The following is an 18143-nucleotide window of genomic DNA, read 5'->3' as shown; positions in this document are numbered from 1 at the left end:
GCGCTTTGCCTCTCGTTGGCCCATAGACTTCTTGAGTCAGGTAGAGGTCATCCACGCATGAGAGGAAGCTCTGCGACCGCTCAGATTTTGCTGAGCGATCCTCCCACGAGATGTCTGGGTAATTGAAGTCACCCATGACAACCATGGTCCTGGAGCAAGCTGCCTCAGCCAGTTCCTGGGCAAACTCCTGGTCAAGCTCAGGACTTTGGGTGGGAGGTCTGTAATAGACTCCCACCATTGTGTCCCCTGTGCCGTGTTCCCCACGGATTTTAACCCAGAGGGTCTCCAGCCGTCCACCCTGGTCGGCACTCTCGGCTTGCAGGGACGTGTAGCTTTCCTTAACGTAGAGAGCTACCCCCCCGCCCCTTTTCTCTACACGATCCCTCCTGTACAGGGTATACCCATCTATCCCCGTGGTCCAGTCATGGGTGGAGTCTCCCATGAGCTCCTCCTGCTTATTTCCCAAGCTCCTGGCATTAGTTTACAGGCAGGCAAGCCTGTACACATTCATTGATTGGAACTGAACCAGCATTAAATCAATGTTGAGTGTTCTGGAAAACACCCCATAGTGAATAATCTATATTATTTATATACCTCATTCTCAATATAGTCTATTTAAAGTGCACCACCTGAGGCCTGTTTTAAGGACATAAGTGAGACTCAGGGGCAGGCACGCCAACCTTATTAGTCTTCTGCTGGCCCAGAGTGAAATCCATTTTTTGCAAATTTTTACAAATAAAGAACATGTTTGGAGAAGTCAGAACTGGTCAGTGAATTGTTTTTTTAATATTAAAGGGCCAATGTTGTACACTGGTGTCTAGATGTGCTAATCTGTGATCAGATAGTGGTTATAGAACCTGAACCACATAGGCCCAGTGGGGTATTAAGCTCAGATGGTCTTTTGAACCCTTTTTTCAGTCAAAACACTGGGATTTGCTGACCGTTTTGGATGTCTTTGATTCAACAAAAGGACTCAAAGTAGTATAAATTAGATATTTGAGAACAGGAGAATATTTGAGAATAGGAGAAATATTTTATTTCTTTTTGATATTTTTGTTAGCCAGGAGATGTCCGTTCTTAACCAGACCCATTTTTTTTCAGTCCCATTGTTTTTCAAAGGAACAGAAATGCAAATTTTTTCTCTTGTTTAGCCTCCTGCCAGCTGCAGCAATAGAAATAATTGTGTCCGTGATATGAGTTCTTCCAAACCTGTTATGTTTAATGTAACCAAAGGACCAGTCTCATAAGAGGGACTGAGGAAGAGACCTTTCAAAAATTACCTTCCAATAGCTTCTTGCAAGACTGATCTGTATACACCTTTCTGTTTGCTTGCCTCATTTATTACACAGTCAGCCCAAATCAACAATCTTTTTTGTCTGGAAGGCAAGAATCTAAGTAGCACATACAAAAGGAGGGCTTTAAAATGAATTGATATGTTTGATGTATAAGACAAAGGATATCACTGCAATATTAAAGACTGAAAATGTAGTGGACTGTTTCTTTTCTGACATAATTTAATATATGAAAAATAAAATTGAGCACATAATTTTCACAACTGCTTTTTAGTTGTTCATAAGACTGCAACACACTTTATACTCTCATAGAGTTTCAAAGAAATCAACTAAAAATTTCCCACTTTACTCATTCATCTGTATAACTGTTACATTTCTGTATTTATTTTTTTCCCTGTCACAGCTTTTATGGATTCTTTTTGCAGAGCATTCAAAGCTAATGTTTTCCTTTTGGCTATCTGCTCTGCTAACTTGTACTTACCCAAAGCATCCTGCTGATCAAATTAATGGTGTCTATTGCATACATTTTCTTCCCTTCTGGCTTTGTGTAAATGAGACCTATGGTAAAATGTGGCAATAATGGAACAGTGGTGGCATTTAGTGTGTTCCCTGAGCATCTCAAGCAATGACACCATCAATTTTAAGTGAATGTAATGCTGGGGAAAAAAGGGCAAAGTTATCAGTGTTATAGATCAAGTCCTTCCAGAAAGCACAGGAGCTTCAGCTTCAAAAGCATGAGCATTTGCTCCTTGACGTACAAGACTGATTCTATTATCTAGAAGCAATACCAAGCATCTTTCCTTTACCGACTGATGTGCTTGGTGGAAACATTATTACTCAACTGTGGTGGATGATGATGATTTTATCCATATTTTCACCACACACAGAGCCAGGTTACACCAGATAATGGACAACCACAAAACAATTATAGATTTCATAGACATTAAGGGCTGGAAGGGACCTCACAAGATCATTGAGCCCAGCCCCCCTGCCATAGGCAGGAAGTCTACTGGGGTCAAATGATCTCAGCAAGATAAGCATTCAGACATTTTTTGAATGAGTTTAGAGTAGATACTTGCACCACCTCTGGGGTGGTCTGTTCCAGACCCTGGACACTTGGACTGTAAAGAAGTTTTTCCTTATGTCCAGTGTAAATTGGCCTTCCAGAAGCTTGTGACCATTAGACCTTGTTATCCCTTGGAGAGCCCTGGTTAACAACTGTTCTCGCAGATCCTAGTGCACACCCCTTTTATACTTAGGCTGCCACCAAGTCCCCCCCGAGCAATGTCTTCTCCGGGGTGAAAAGTCCCATGTCCATCAGCTTCTCCTCATAAGGCTTGCTCTCTTGGCCTTTGATCATGTGGGTGGCTCTCCTTTGGACCCTCTTAAGCTTATCCACATCCCTCCTGAAGTGGGGCAGTGGGGCAAAACTGGACACAGTACTCTAGCTGTGGCCTCACCAGGGCAGAGTAAAGCAGGATGATGTCCCTGGTTTTCCTTGAGATGCATCTGTGGATACACGCCAGTTTGCATTGCATTGGTGGTTCATGTTCATCTTGTGGTCAATCAAGAACCCCAAGTCTTTTTCAGTCATGGTGCTAGCAAGCATAGCACTGGCAAGCCTATAAGTATGATGCTGGTTTTTCTTCCCAAGTTGGAGCACCCTGCACTTCTCTATGCTGAATGCCATCAGGTTTGATCCACCCACCTTGCGAGCCTGTCCAGGTTGGCCTGTATCCCTAGCCTGTCCTCCAGTGTGACCGCCTTCCCCCGTAGTTTAGTGTTGTCCATGAATTTCACCAGTCTGCATCTGACACCTAAATCCAGATCATTAATAAAGATGTTGAAATGTACTGGCCCAAGTACTGAGCCCTTAGGTACACCAGTGTCTACCTTGCACCATGTTGTTTGCTCCTGTCAACTATTATTCTTCAGGTCCAACCCCAGAGACAGTTCCCCAGCCATCGGACCATGAAATGGTTCCCCAGCTTAACCATGAGGATGTCATGGGAGACCAAGTAAAAGGCTTTCTTGAAATCTAGATATATGACATCAACCTTGTCTCCCTTATCCAGGCAATGCATCATCTGGTCATAGAAGGAGATGAGGTTGGTAAGGCAACTCTGTCAGAACTTGAGGAGAGACTGTGTCATAAAAGGGTGCGGTTGGCTTGCCCAGACCTGGCCTGTGCTTTGTTGTGGGGAAAGAGAAGTATTGTAAGAGAAGTACAGTTACTTTATCATGGGGATCAAATACAGAACAGCTGTCATTTTACAATCAGGCTGAATGAAGATCTATATTTTACACTAGACACTTTTCTTGGACTGCAAGCTAAAAGTATATAAATCCTCCTCATGTACAGCTTATGGTTTTGGAGACTCATGTCAAGGTAGAATTTTCAGAGATTATATCTCTTCCTTTTTACTTGTGACAAACATTCAGTCCCAGAGCTGGTCATAATATTCATTGAACAAAGCTGTTTTGACAAAACCTAAATATTTTATCAATAATGACAAAATAGTTAATATGAAAACATTTTTCATGTTGAATTATTTTGTTTTGAGGGTATTATATTATGCTTGTTCTAATTGTGGCATTCTTATATATATATATATATATATATATATATATATGTATATAATTTCAAGATGCCCCAATTATAATACCCTCCCCCAAATAAATCCCCAAAACAAAAATCATTCACTATGAAAACCACTGAAAACACTACCACTTATATGGTAGTTGAAATATTTTCATTATTGAAATATAGTCAAAGCATAATTGAAAAACAATCTGCTATTTATTAGCAATTGAAATATTTTCTTTAGATCAAAGTATCTCCTATTTGTTTTATATTGAAAGTTTATTTTTTTTATCTTTGAGTATAGAGACTTTATATTTCCAAAATTGAATTTCAAAAACATTTGTTTTAGAAAACTTATTTAATAGAAAAATCTAAATAAATTATTGTTCTGGTTCTGAGTTGGAACACAAATAAAGATCAACCTTCCCCTGTAAACACATTTCAGTGCAACCTCTTCCTCAGCCTGCATTCAGCTTTGTTCTTATAGTTTCGTAGTTGGTAGGGTCAGAAGGGACCTGAGCAGATCATCAAGTCCGACCCCCTGCCATGGGCAGGAAAGAATGCTGGGGTCAAACAGCCCCAGCAAGGTGTCTATTTATCCTCCTTTTGAAGATCCCCAGGGTAGGAGCGAGCACCACTTCTCTTGGAAGTTGGTTCCAGATCCTGGCCACCCTGACTATGAAGTAGCACCTCCTGATATCTAGCCTGAATTTACTCTCCCTCAACTTATGGCCATTATTCCTTATTATTTCCAGTAGTTCTCGGGGGAACAGGGACTCTCCCAATGCCTGCTGGTCTCCTTGGCCAGTTTATAGATGGCCACCAGATCCCCTCTCAGCCTTCTCTTGTGGAGGCTGAACAGGTTCAGGTCTTGTAGCCTCTCCTTGTAGGGACTTCCCTGCTGCCCTCTGATCATGTGAGTGGCCTTTCTCTGGACCCTCTCAATGTTGTCCACATCCCTTCTGAAGTGTGGCACCCAGAACTGGGCACAGTACTCCAACTGCGGCCTGACCAGTGTCGCATAGAGGGGGAGGATCACCTCCTTGGACCTGCTCATGATGCATCTGTGGAAGCATGACAAGGTGCGGTTAGCCATACTGACTGCATCCTCATATTGGCGGCCGATGTTCATCTTGGAGTCGATGACTCCAAGATCCTTTTCTGCCTCTGTGCTGACGAGAAGGGAGTTCCCCAGCCTGTAGGTATGCCGCTGGTTCTTTCTCCCCAGGTGCAGTACCCTACACTTGTCAGTATTGAATCCCATCTTATTCTCATCCACCCACCTCTGTAACCTGTCCAGATCCAATCGCAGCCTGACCCTCCCTTCTAGTATGCCCACTTCTCCCCACATCTTAGTGTCATCTGTGAATTTGAACAAGGTGCTTTTCACCCCCTCGTCCAAGTCACTGATGAAGATGTTGAATAGTGCGGGACTGAGGACTGAGCCCTGGGGGACCCCACTACCTACATCCCTCCAGGGCAAAAATGACCCATCCACCACCACTATCTGGGTGCAGCCCTCCTGCAAATTGGCAACCCATCTGACTGTGTAGGCATCAACACCACAGTTGCCTATTTTTTTAAATGAGAATGGGCTGAGAGACAGTGTTGAAGGCCTTCCTAAAGTCCAGAAAGGCTATGTCCACCGTGACACCTGCATCCAGGCATTTGGTGACCTGGTCATAGAAGGCCACCAGGTTGGTCTGACAGGACCTGCCTCTAATGAACCTGTGTTGGTTGCCCCTAAGCATGCACTCCCCCGCTTGCCCCTCACAGATGTGAACCTGGATAATTTTCTCAAAGAGCTTCCCCAGGACTGAGGTGAGACTAACAGTCCTATAATTTCCTGGGTCCTCCTTCCTTCCTTTTTTGAAAATGGGGACCACATTGGCCCTTTTCCAGTCCTCTGGCACCTCAACAGAGCACCACGAATGCTCATAAAGCCATGCCAGGGGTCCCGCAATGACCTCTACTAATTCCCTCAGCACTCTGGGGTGGGGATCATCAGGATCTGCTGATTTGAACATGTCCAGTCCCACCAGAAGTTCCCTGACTAGGTCCTCTCTGACCCTGGGCCTGGCTGTGCCTGCCCTGGGACCATTGGGGATCCTGGTGGGGGGAATGACCTGGTCCCTGCTCAGAAAAATGGAGGAAAAGAAATTGTTAAATAGGTTAGCTTTGTCGTCTGGTGAGACCACCAGTTTTCCTAGCGTGTTCTGCAGATGCCCCACATTACCTAGAACCTTCTTTTTACCCTCTATATATTTAAAAAAGGATTTCTTGTTATCCTTGATCCGGGTTGCTAGTCCCAGTTCCATCTCCACCTTGGCCTTCCTAACAGCCCCCCCTACAATCCCAAGCAATCCCTGGTGATGGCTCCTCCCTTCCATTGGGTGTATGCCTCCTTCTTAGCTTTGAGACATTCCTGGATGCTTTTGGTGAACCATGGGCGCTTTTAAGCACTCTTTCCCCCTTTGATCTGTGTTGGGATTGCCACCCTTGGGCTTGGGGATTGTCTCCTTCAGGAACGACCACTCTTCTTGGACTCCCAAATCCTCACCCCTCCGGGACCTCAGTGCCTCCCTGACTAGTCTCTTTAGCTCAATGAAATCTGCCCTCCTGACGTCTAGGGCTGCTGTCTTGCTGCAGGCCTTTTCCACCCTGCACTGGATGGTGAATTCCAATAGGCGATGATCTTAATACCCAGTTCTTTTCTTTTACTGGCTTGACATGAGTTTATTTTCATTGCTCCACATTCTCTGTTGTTCTGTCTGTACTTGATGCAAGAATGGAAAGACAAGGGCTCATATCCACATCTGTGATCCTTGTAGCTTTAGATCAGTCAGGGTTTTGCCCAACCTACTTGCATAACTAAGAACAACCTCAGTGCTTTACTAATGTTTATGCCCAGGCTGACTGGCATTTCCAGTGTCTAAAAGCAAATGCAAATAATTGCTGTGTATTGTACTTTGGCCAGGATCCTTTTGACTTCTTTATTCCACTCCAAAAAATGTCCAAAGTATACTTCAGTCCATAGGGAAATGTGCTGGCCTATACCATCTGGTCTAAAATAGCAGAGAAAATGATTTTATATAGGGGGCATTCCTCAGGGATCCCTAGGATTTTCTGAATCCTTTCCAACCTGTGATGAGCATATAGTAGAGAGCAAGAGAAACGATTAAAGACCTGGGAAGCATGACATGAGAAAAGGCTGAAAGAACTAGGAATCTTTAGTCTGGAAAATAGAAAACTGGGGTTTGATGTTATAAGTCTTCAAATATCTCATGGGTGATGTAAGAGGGGAGTGGGGCTTTTAAGTGGGAACAGACTGCCTGGGGGAGAAGTCCAGCTATATGCAGTTAACCACTCAGGGAATACCCACTGGCAATTAAAGACTCTAGAGAAAGCAAGGATAGAGAGCTGGGGAGAAGCAGCAGTTCACAAGAAGGAGGTGGACTAGAACCCAGAGAAGTATAACATTATGGAGGGACCAGAATATAAAGGTTTCTTCTGCTGCCTGAACAAGCTTTGCTTTACTGGTTAGTGTAAACAAGGGCTGTGCATTTATTTAATGGATCAACTGAGGAGTGCCCATGGGCAAAGCCAGTCTGAGAGACAGCAAGTTCACTAACCCACTCACAGATGGTTTCAAGAAGGATAGTGATAGACTGTTCTCTGTGGCTCCAAGGGGCAGGGTAAAAAACTAAAGTCTTTAAATTACAGCAAAGAAAGTTTAGGTTTCGGTATTAGGAAGAACTTCCTTACTATGAGGGCAGTCAAACATTGGAATAGCCTACCGAGAGAGATGGTGGACTCTCCATCCTTGCAAGTCTTTAAGAGCACATTACATTTGGCTGGGATGGTTTACTTGGGGATGATCCTGCCTTGAGCAGGGGGTTGCACCTCCTGAAGATCCTTCAGTCCTACTTTTCTATGATTCCACCATACACTGTTGTCTTCATTGGTGGGTACTGCTAAATTACCCTGATGTAGAATAGAGGAGAGAGGAGCCCCTAGCCAGAAATTGTCCCTTGTTCTGCTAATATTTCCAATGTAGTCAGTAAGGCTTTGCAAAAAATTGAGAACTTGAAAGGCAAGCCATTTACAAATTAACTGCCTTTTATAGTCTCAATTTCAAGCTCCCATTCTCTTTCATCCTGCCTTAATCAAGTGCCAGTGGTTGCTAATGAGAATAATATTAGCACTAAAGAGATTCTTGCATTTCAATAGGGCTGGTGTGGGGTGGTTGCACATTTTTTACGAAAATAATTATTTGATGAAAAATTAAATGTAATAACACTTTTTGTGTTTGTTCTTATTTCTATTTCCCAATTGGATGTGGTAAATATATATTAGAAATAGGAAAATATATAATGGAGTCATTTGAATTATCTGCTACCCAGGTGGAAATCTAAATTAAGCATAAGAATATGCATAATACCCATAATATGGTGTGTGTAGAAACATTTCATGAACACCTGAAATGTTGGACATACTGTTTTTACATCCCTGTATGTCATGGAGACATCATAAAAATAGGCTGTGTGTAATTTTCAGAAGTGCAAAAAGTGAATTAATACAAAGATAATTTGGTGCCTAAAGATCAAGATAGGATTCTGGCTGGATTTTCAGAGATGTAACTTTGCAGTAGTAGTCAGTCACCTATGCATTTTTAGAAATCCAACAAGGCTTTACCTATACCTTTTAGGTACCAGACAACTGTATAAAAATGAAAATGGAGTTAAGTAACTCTTCTGGGTCCCTAAGTCACTTTTACAAATATTTGGGCTCCTAAATCACTTGGGTGCCTTTGAAAATTGTTTTTTGATTCCCCTGTCCATATAGTTGCCTTCATTTTGGTTCCTATCTTCTGCCATGCTTACCATTTTAATGGTCTGAATATGGTGATGTTTTCTTGGCATACAGTCAAAGTAAGGAATACCTACCTTCATATTTTCCTTGCTTTGTTCATTTTAATCATAACTCCATTCTCTTGCATTTCAAGTCCCTATGACTTAAACATCCATTTAAGTTCTAGGAATGTCAATTTTCATAGAAATTCCAACTATGATTGGCAAATTCCTTTTGAAAGTTAGTCAGTTGTGCATTCATTCTTTTAACTTTATTTCATAAACCTCCTTGCAGTGTTCAGGAAGTATCTTGTTAATTTTCTCTTCTTTTCTCACAACATTATGTCGTTTGCTACTTTTTCAAGCTATTAAAATGTGTTTCTATTTGCCTTAGTTTCATTTCCAGTAAGTGTCTTGCCTTATCTTCTTTTTCATAGTATATTTCCCCTGGTTTCTGTAGTTATTTTTGTTTCATGCTTTCAAGGTTATTTAATTCTTTTTTTTTTTTTTTTGCTTCAAGTACTTTTTCATGGTCTGTCCCCTGGGATATCTCCAATGTACATTCTTCTTCTTTAATCGTTCCTGTCAATTCTTATTCTTTTAATATTTTTCTCTCTCTTATCAAGTCAAAAAAGCTATTGCTTTCCCTATTAAACAGGGGCCTACTGGTATCTCATAAAGCCATGGCTGATTCTTATTGTAAAAATGCAAATAGTCACCCATTTATTTCTTGATAATAAACATCAGGTCTTCTACAAATGATGTATTTAATGGTCTAATGTACAATTCATGCCCCTTAAGGCATTATTTACTTGAACTCTGATTGGTCCCATGCATAGAATTTTTTCTGCTTATACAGATTTACTCTAAGTCCTGTGGGACAAAACAATGGGTATGTTGCTTAGCTTCTTGGAACCATTTTATGTAGCCTGTCCTAAGGACATGTGCATAGTGAAAAGCAGCTCAGGTCATGGGACACACATTGCCCTGTCTGGATATATGTGGCTATATTACATTTTGATGCAATATGAAGTTTTCTTCTGAGCACTTTCTTCAAGGAAAAACTTTTCCTAGTGTTTGCAGGGATTCATGCAGGTTGTGAAAGCTGAGGCAGGAAAGACAGAGGGGAAGCATGATAGTACTGATTGTTCTTTGTCTTCATAGATCCAGTAAGAGAATCTGGAAGGAATCCAAGGATTTTTTTTTTTCTATTTTCTTCTTTCTTTCATAGTCCTTCCTATCCATTTCTTCTATCTTTCTTCCAACTTTTCCTGAGGGACAAAAATATCTAATCCTCCAGCATTTTATAAGAAATGAAACAATGATAATATCTCATTGGTCTGAGAGCAGTATGCTAATCCTCCAATGCTGCCACTAATTAATTCATCTCCATATGCCACACAATATGAAAGTTTGAAATAAATTCTTATTCTTAATATATAGAAGTCAAGTAGGGCAGAAAAGGAAGGGGTTCCATAGGCTTCTAGCTAGTACAGCACAAAACAGCAAAATCAGCCCACGTAGCATATGTACAAGCATTAGATTTCAACCAACAGAAACACATTTTTCTTCCCCAGTGACAGCTCCAAATCTCACAGAGGCCATTCCATGTGCCTCTTTCAGTAGAAGCTCTGAGGGATCATTCTGAAGAGAGTTTGAAGTGTTTGTCTGGGTTTTTTTGTATTCCTAGTCCGTCTAGCAATAGCTATTTTGAGTGTACTCCAGCAGAAAAAAAAAAGATCCATTTGATTTATTTGTAAGTACTACCCTGCTGCAGAGGTTTTCAGTTTTGTGCACCCCTATTAGGGGTAGACGCTGAGACATTTACTACGTAATCAGTCACAGGCAACTGGTGCCGCATTAGTCAGGGGGGACATGTGGTCCCCCAGTGACTGAAGGGAGGGGTCCCCATGGCCGATCGCAAGACAGCCAATCTCTGTAGCCACTTGTGGAAGTGGTTGCAGCCACTTCTGGAAGCACCATTGTGCTCCACTCCCCAGCTGGCACCTGTAGGGGGAGAACTGGCACTCCCGCCTGTCCCCACTGCCCATCTCCTAAGTGGTAACTGCAGCCAGTCAGGGGGTGCACTGGCTCTCTCAGGGGGTGCACTTGCATCCCTGTACACCCCCTACATGTCACCACTATAATCAGTTAACTGCACAATAAATGTCTTGTATAATGCATCCATAGATAAATCATGACTGTACCTTTATTTCTGCCTTCTAATGGCATGTGGAGACATGCCTCATAAGTATTATTTATGCTCCTGCCCCAGTACTGCTTTTAGCAGCCTGAAGGCTTTAAAGTCTCCCTACTATTGTTGGGTTAGCTAGGGTCCTGGATAGGGAAGCTGATTTTGAATGACTTGCCAAGGCCTCATGATGAGATTACATTCTTTTTTGGAATTCCCCATAGCAGAACCCTCCTTGGTCTTCCATCTGTTGATTATGTTGCATATTCTCTCCCTGCATTATGGCATGGTTTCAGGAAGGCAAGCACTCCAAGAAGCAATGAGCTTGCCTTTTTGTGATGAGACTTGGAAACATGCTGCTAATTGCCATGGCTGTGATTCTCAATTTGACTGATAGCTATAGGAATCAAAGTACTATCTCTTGAGTTCACTGTGATTTACAAGTGAGCCCTCTGGCTTTCTTATTGAGTCACCATGCCAACCATTAATATTATTTCTCACTAAATGCATAATACATTCTATAAGCTTTTCAGACTTTCACTGCATGTGATTGTAAAAGGTACCAGTGATTTAATTTAAGACTTGGATGAAGTTCAATGTTTTTTCTCTTACTGTTAAAAATAATAGAAGTGTGTGTGTTTATACAGTATGAGTGCATGTGTATGAAGATTTCATTGTAATATAATGTAACATACATATTGTGATGTTTTATGTACATCATCCACATTTTGTTGGTTTGCTGGATTTGTATTCATATAGTTTGTTGTTCATTTGCTTAAATCACATGCTGCAAGTACTTAATTATGGCTCAGTGTTTGGGCCTTCTTATTCAGTACCGGCCTAATCATGTTAAATCCAGCATGGAGTGAAACTGACTTTATACATTTTTAAAATACCATTTAGCTTTTATTTTTTGGGTGCACCCACAATGTGGCAACTTGAAAACACTCTTAAGAAAGATAGTTTTCCCCATTAGGGGAGCTCCACTGTAAAGGCAGAGATAAAAGACTGAGAAGGAAGATGAGTGATCAAGGAAGTAGTTGACTGTCTGTGTCTTGGAAACAGCACAGATGGTCAGGAAAATGTTGTCAAACGTTTTTTTTCTTTTTGTATTCCTGATTCATCTGAGATGGAACTTCTCAGAGAAATGGATCTGTTTTGACAAATATGTGTGTGTGTGTGTGTGTGTGTGATAGAGAAAGAGACCATAAATTGTAGCTTAAAAACTTGCATGGAATATAGGAAACTCTGGCTGAAGTCCCTGCTCTGAATAAGGCATTTGATGTAGAACAAAGACAAATGTTGAAGCTCCAAAACTGATAAATAGAATTCTTATTATTATGGACAACCCCACTTTTTCAGTAACTTAACTGAATACATAAAAAAATATTCCCTGTTATGAATAATAATGAGAAACCTAATCCCCCATGGTAATCAAAGCAGGGATGGCTTGTTAGGAGTGAACTACATACAGGGAGGGTAATGGCTTTGCCAAGCAGTTGCTCCCATTCTCCAGATATCTATGGCCTCCTGGGTCATCCCAGGAAACAGCTGTGCTTCTCTCTGATAGTCCTTTTACCTGACTAGAGAGTATATTTTATTAGGGGCCCCCTGAGTAAATGATTTTAATATGAGCTCTGCTTCTGAGAATTACAAACCCTGCTTAAAATATTCTTACTGTTCAAGGAAGTCACTCGGGTGTTCCTCCAGGGGGATCTGTTTCAAGAAATTTTGGAGCTGATTCCGACTGATGCAGGGGAATAAAAAGATCATCTGTTAAATTCTGCCTGTCTAGAAGCACCCCCCGCCCCACTGCCACCCCAATTCCAATAGGAGGATCTTTTCTCTCATTTAACAAGTAGTCTGTAAGCCTGTATAATAGAGTGACCATTGGGAGAGTGGGAATCAAAGCTATCTGAGATCTCAGTAATCTTGGCTGAGTGACAGTGGTCTTTAGCTGGTGGAGGCAGCTAGTGTACACTCACTGACACATTTTTGTAATGGATTCCCTCTTGGATCAAGAGTTGGAGGAAATTCCTTTTTTTAAGTGAATTGTGGCTGCTAAGTGAAGCTTTCGCAGCCTTTATCACTTGGCTGTAATCCAGATAACTTTCAAATAAACAAGTGATGTGAGCCTTAGGAATGAATGAGTCATTTCCACTGCAACAGTAACATTCTTGATGGTGTCATAGACTCAGTGCCATACCTCATCATTGGGATAGGATTCAATTTCAGGAGAGACTAGGTAACATTTGTCTTTTAAGTCTGTGGGGAGTCTGGGTGGGAGGCAATGAAGCAATATATTCTGAATAACAGTCTAAGTTTTCCCAACTTGGCCAGATCTGGGTAGGACAGAATGTGCCTGAACCTACTAGTTTCATTCATTGAAATTCTTCATTGGGGAAGCTCAGTATGTCACAGGAATGCTTAGCAACTTGCAGGTCAAGAAACATGATCTAGCATATGAGAGAGAGCCTGAGACTCAAATGATCTTAGTTTGCTTTACAAGTCACATACAGACTTTCTGTTGCAGTTCCCATCTGTAAAATATGGTTGGTGTTTCACTGTCTCCCACGGTTGTTATATGGACTTGGATAATTCAAGGATGAAGCTCACTTAAGTATATAGTTGGATAGACTGAGGTCTTATGAAGAAAATAATTGTACCTCCCAATGTGGAAATCCGGTTTCCTACAACAGCAAAAAATATGCCTTTCCTTCCTTTCTAATTTATTGAGCCTTCTTAAGTCTACCATAATGCAGATTTATCTCTCCATAGAAAGAGGTACATACTACTTTAGTGGTCAATAATATAATCTATCATTTGTTCACTATGCTCTTAATGGGTTTAAGGAAGCTGCAAGAAGGTAAGTGCCTATAGTACAGCCCTCTGTGTAGAATCCATGGGGAAACTTTAAACTGGCTACCTGCTGTACAGCCATTCCCCTCTTTATTTTGTCTTGGGATGTCTGGCTGAATAGCTGCGGTTCAGACTGCTTGCTACAAGCATATTAGAAATGAGAATGTTGAACACAAGAGGCCTTGATTTTTTTTTTTTGTTAAAAGTATTTAGTAGGGCTATGTGAAGCTTCAGTTGCTGATTCAATTCAGTGGAGATTTGACCCAATTTGGTGGCCAAATCTTCAAATCTGAATTGAATCAGGAGACCCTTTAATCTCTCTGAATCAATTCGGAGGGTTCCAATTCGATTCGGAAAGATTTGGCAATTTGGACATACACACAGCTTTAACATTTTTTCTACATACTTCAAGGTACCAGGTGGCTCATGAATGCTGCAATGCTGGGGCAGATGGAGCATCCCACAGGTTCATGGGGGGGCTCCCCAGTGCACTCAGCAGCAGACCTGGAAGTGGACCAGAAACACTTCCAGTCCACTTCTGGATCCACTGGAGAGCATGCTGGGGCCCCCCATGCCTTCCCCCCCAGCTCAGGACTGGTGCCTCCTGGGTCTGCGGGGGCACCCAGGCCCCCCCATGGCTGATCACCGAGCTGGGGGAGCCTGGGGCCCCCCCTGCATGCTCAGCAGCAGACCCGGAAATTGACTGGAAGCACTTCTGGTCCACTTCTGGGTTCGCTGCTGAGCATGCAGCCCCCCCCCGCCCCATGCTCCTGTGGGATGCTTCATTGCCCCAACATTGCAGTGTTCATAAGCTGTGCCTGGTATCTTGCGGTACGTAAAAAACAAAAACATTTAAAGCTGTGTCTATGGCCGAATCGCTGATTCTCCAAATCAGCATTGAATCTTCAGATTATCATTTGGCTGAATTGAATCAGGGACAGTGATCCAAATCAATGAATGAATCACTGTTCCTGATTCAGGCCAAATCCAATCTGAATCAAATACAGCCCGTTTTGCACACCCCTAGTATTTAGATGTCCTATTCAGTGTTGCTAGGCCAAAGGACTATTGGGGTTAAGTTATTTAGGCACCTAACTTCCAATGCTTAAAAATCTGTTCTCAAGCACTTCGGGAGCTGAATTAGATCCTCAGAAGTGATTTAAGATTTATCTTTACCATGTCTCTGGCAGTCCTAGAAGGGGATGCTTCTGAGCACTCTTTGGCCACACTGCTTGCAAATGGCCTAAATTAAAAAAAAAAGCAGCAATGAAACCACTTTGGGAATGTCCTCAGTGGCCCTTCTAAGATCTTTGTCTCTAGCATGCGATTGAGCAACTAGGAGCTTTGCCATATTTTGGATTTGGTGATGGGTGGGCAAAATGTCCTCAAGAGTCTCTGACCAGAAATATTAGACGTGATGCATAGACATAATTTTGGGCATTCCAGAGCCTAAGACTCATTAAATGTTAACAGGTCATAGGTTGTGCCTGCAGTACAATATAGGACAATTTTAAAGCAACCCCAAGCACATACTATATGCACTGAGCTCCCTCACCACCTCCTCCCCCCCCCACCCTTTGACCACTGAGAGCAATACAGACTGCCTTCAAAGTTCTGTTGAGGCCCAAAGTTGAACACTTTCTTAATCCTTCCTGCACTGTGTCCAGAACTACAGACCTAAGTCTCCTTACTCTGCTTTTTGGAATCTTCTGCGCACAGCTTCCTGCTTCTACTGCCCATAATTAGACCCAAGCACAGGAGAAGTGACAGTCTCCAAACAGAGTTCTCAAAGGACTAAGTCCAAGGAATAGGAAGTACAATTTGGGCAACTGTGGAGTGGTCTACAGGCTAAAATATAGAAAGGGTAGCGCTCTTTGTATCTCAACATAGTGTTGACTCTAAAGGTCATCTTCAATTAAATATCATCGTACACCCGTTTTTTGTCTCTTAAATGTATATGTCAATTAAGCCTAATGATGATGAGTGAAGCAGCATCCTTAAAATCTTGTCTGCATTCCTTTTTTTTTTTTTTTTTTTTTTTGTAGCTTTCAGTTGATCTCAGCAGTGCTTAACAAGCCAAAGTGATATTACCTTGGAATATTCCATCAGAGGACTAGAACTCAGCTCCTTACAAACCACAGTCACTTCTGTCCCTAAGTCAGTTTTAAATATAATGGCATTATAATAAATAAAGGAGTTTAGAAAACTGACTGTCACATGTGTAATGTTAAAAAAAAAAAAAAAATAGTCCTGAAAAAGGATGAAAGTTGAAATAAAATGCTGATAGAAGTAAATATTTTGTTTCAAAATGATGTTATTTTTGACAAGCTGATATGAAATAGAATATCCTGAACCTTCCTGTTGGAAAAACAAGTTAAAACTGATATTTTTCCAACAATCACATCTAATTTGAGAACACCTGATATTTCAGCAGGTAGTTTTGGGCTTTCAAAAATTTCAACTCACTCTAATTGCAAGCCTTCAGTTTAGTAATCTTCATCAGTTTCTATTTCTGGACCTACTCCTTCTGTGCTCCTGCACTGTTTGGCAATACCAGGCTTCTCTATATATAATGCTCACCTTCCGAATGAGCTGCTCAACAAACATTTTAATAACAATGTCAGATTTATTCTTCTCCCCTTTCCCAGCAAAGGCAAATGATTTATAAATGTTTTCAGCTCCACTTTGCTGTTACATAAATGAATGAACTGACCTTCACTTTTGTGCTTTCTGTGTTAAGCTTCACTGCAGTTCAGTGCTCTTTCCACTCAGGGGCCTCTATGGGTTTATCAAGTTGAAAGCATTGTGGAGGTTGAAGTCCTGGAATTATTTTTCTTCTCTTTATGTTCCCAAAACAAGTCAATGCCAAATGGCTGCTATGTAAACATGGTAACAAGTGTAGAATCACTTTCTTCTAATACTGAACAAGGGACTTTATTGCAATAAGGAAAACATTTTTGTCCCCAAAGTTTCCCTTTGCTTCATTTTCAAGCTTCTGAATAGACTCTTCCTTGGACTCTTTCTGTCTGGCCTTCTGCTACATATTTAAAGGAACAATAGACTTAACAATAGGAGCTTGTTAAAGTGGGTTTACCATGGGTAACTTTTAAAGATACTATCCAAAAGGATGGTTTTGTGTGTATGACTACCCAGGTAGTTTAGGGTACAAACACAAGGTGGGCTCTGGGTATCATTTTTGGATGAAAAATCAAAACCTTTCTTTATATGTCAAAACAGGATGTATTTGCAGTACTGATTTGCATTTTCTTTCCTCTAGACGCAACTGAATGCAATTGAAACTTTTTTTCCCCCGGAATGTTTTGATTTGACTGAAATTTTAAATTTTGGTTGAAAAAGCTTTTCTTGCAAAATTTTGCAGCCATACTTAGTCAAGGCGTTCCGTCTACCGAGAAGGAAAGAAATACCATGTGGTCAAAGTTGGGGTCAGCTGAAAAATAATCAGGGAAGAATAGAACTTAAAAACTATTTCATAGAATAGTCCAAAGACTTTCTTGTGGGAACATTTACTTTCTGTTTTATTTTAAGTCTATTTTCAACTGCACTTAAGAAAAAAAAGGGTCTGTATATGTGCAGGAAGGCTGCCCTGACACGCTGGAATTAGAGCATGTTGGAGTGGACTTGATTAATCAAGTCTGCTGGAGTGTGCTTATTAGCACGCTTCAGCCAGCCTCTGCATCTCATGTATCAGTGTCCCTGTACTTCAAAAAGGCAGTGGGATGCTTTATCTGAAGCTCATTTGAACTTAGTTAAAGCTCCCCTGCCACCATTTTGAAGTGCAGGGACACTGACGGTGCTTTAATTAAAGCGGCTCTTGTGCATTCCCTCCCCTCCCCACCTCACCCCCGGCTTCCAGGGCACGTGTAAAAAGGCCCCAAAAGGCTATTCTATAGGTTAAAGGAGGGCTTGTATGTATGCTACCTTCAGGAGAGCATTAGCTGCCTATATATTTCAATATTTTTTTTAGTTGTTGCCTTCTTTCTTATTTCCTTCTATCCCTAATTCTAACTGAAGAACTTTGATTAGATTCTCTTTCAATGTTCTAAGTAGATTTGGGTTCATGTTGCCATTTTCCTCCAAAAACAGGGCTAAGAGGAAAATCCTATTAAAATAGTCTCTGTCTCTAATACACCGTCTGTCAAAATTCTATCTAATATTGATCTTGCATTGTCTACCTCCTGCCTTTTAGAGCTCCTAAGAGCCCTCCTGTACTCATGTTCTAAATCATTTATTTTCAGCTCTAATTCTACTGCTGCCTTTTCACCTATTTTTGCAGTTTGCTATGAAATAATCCTTTTCAAATAAGCATTTGCTATCTCTCATAATGGCACTACTGACAGGTCATTACC

Source organism: Alligator sinensis, unplaced genomic scaffold (genome assembly GCF_000455745.1).
Source record: "Alligator sinensis unplaced genomic scaffold, ASM45574v1 scaffold649_1, whole genome shotgun sequence".
Classification (NCBI taxonomy): domain Eukaryota; kingdom Metazoa; phylum Chordata; order Crocodylia; family Alligatoridae; genus Alligator; species Alligator sinensis.
This window is presented reverse-complemented; position numbering follows the sequence as displayed.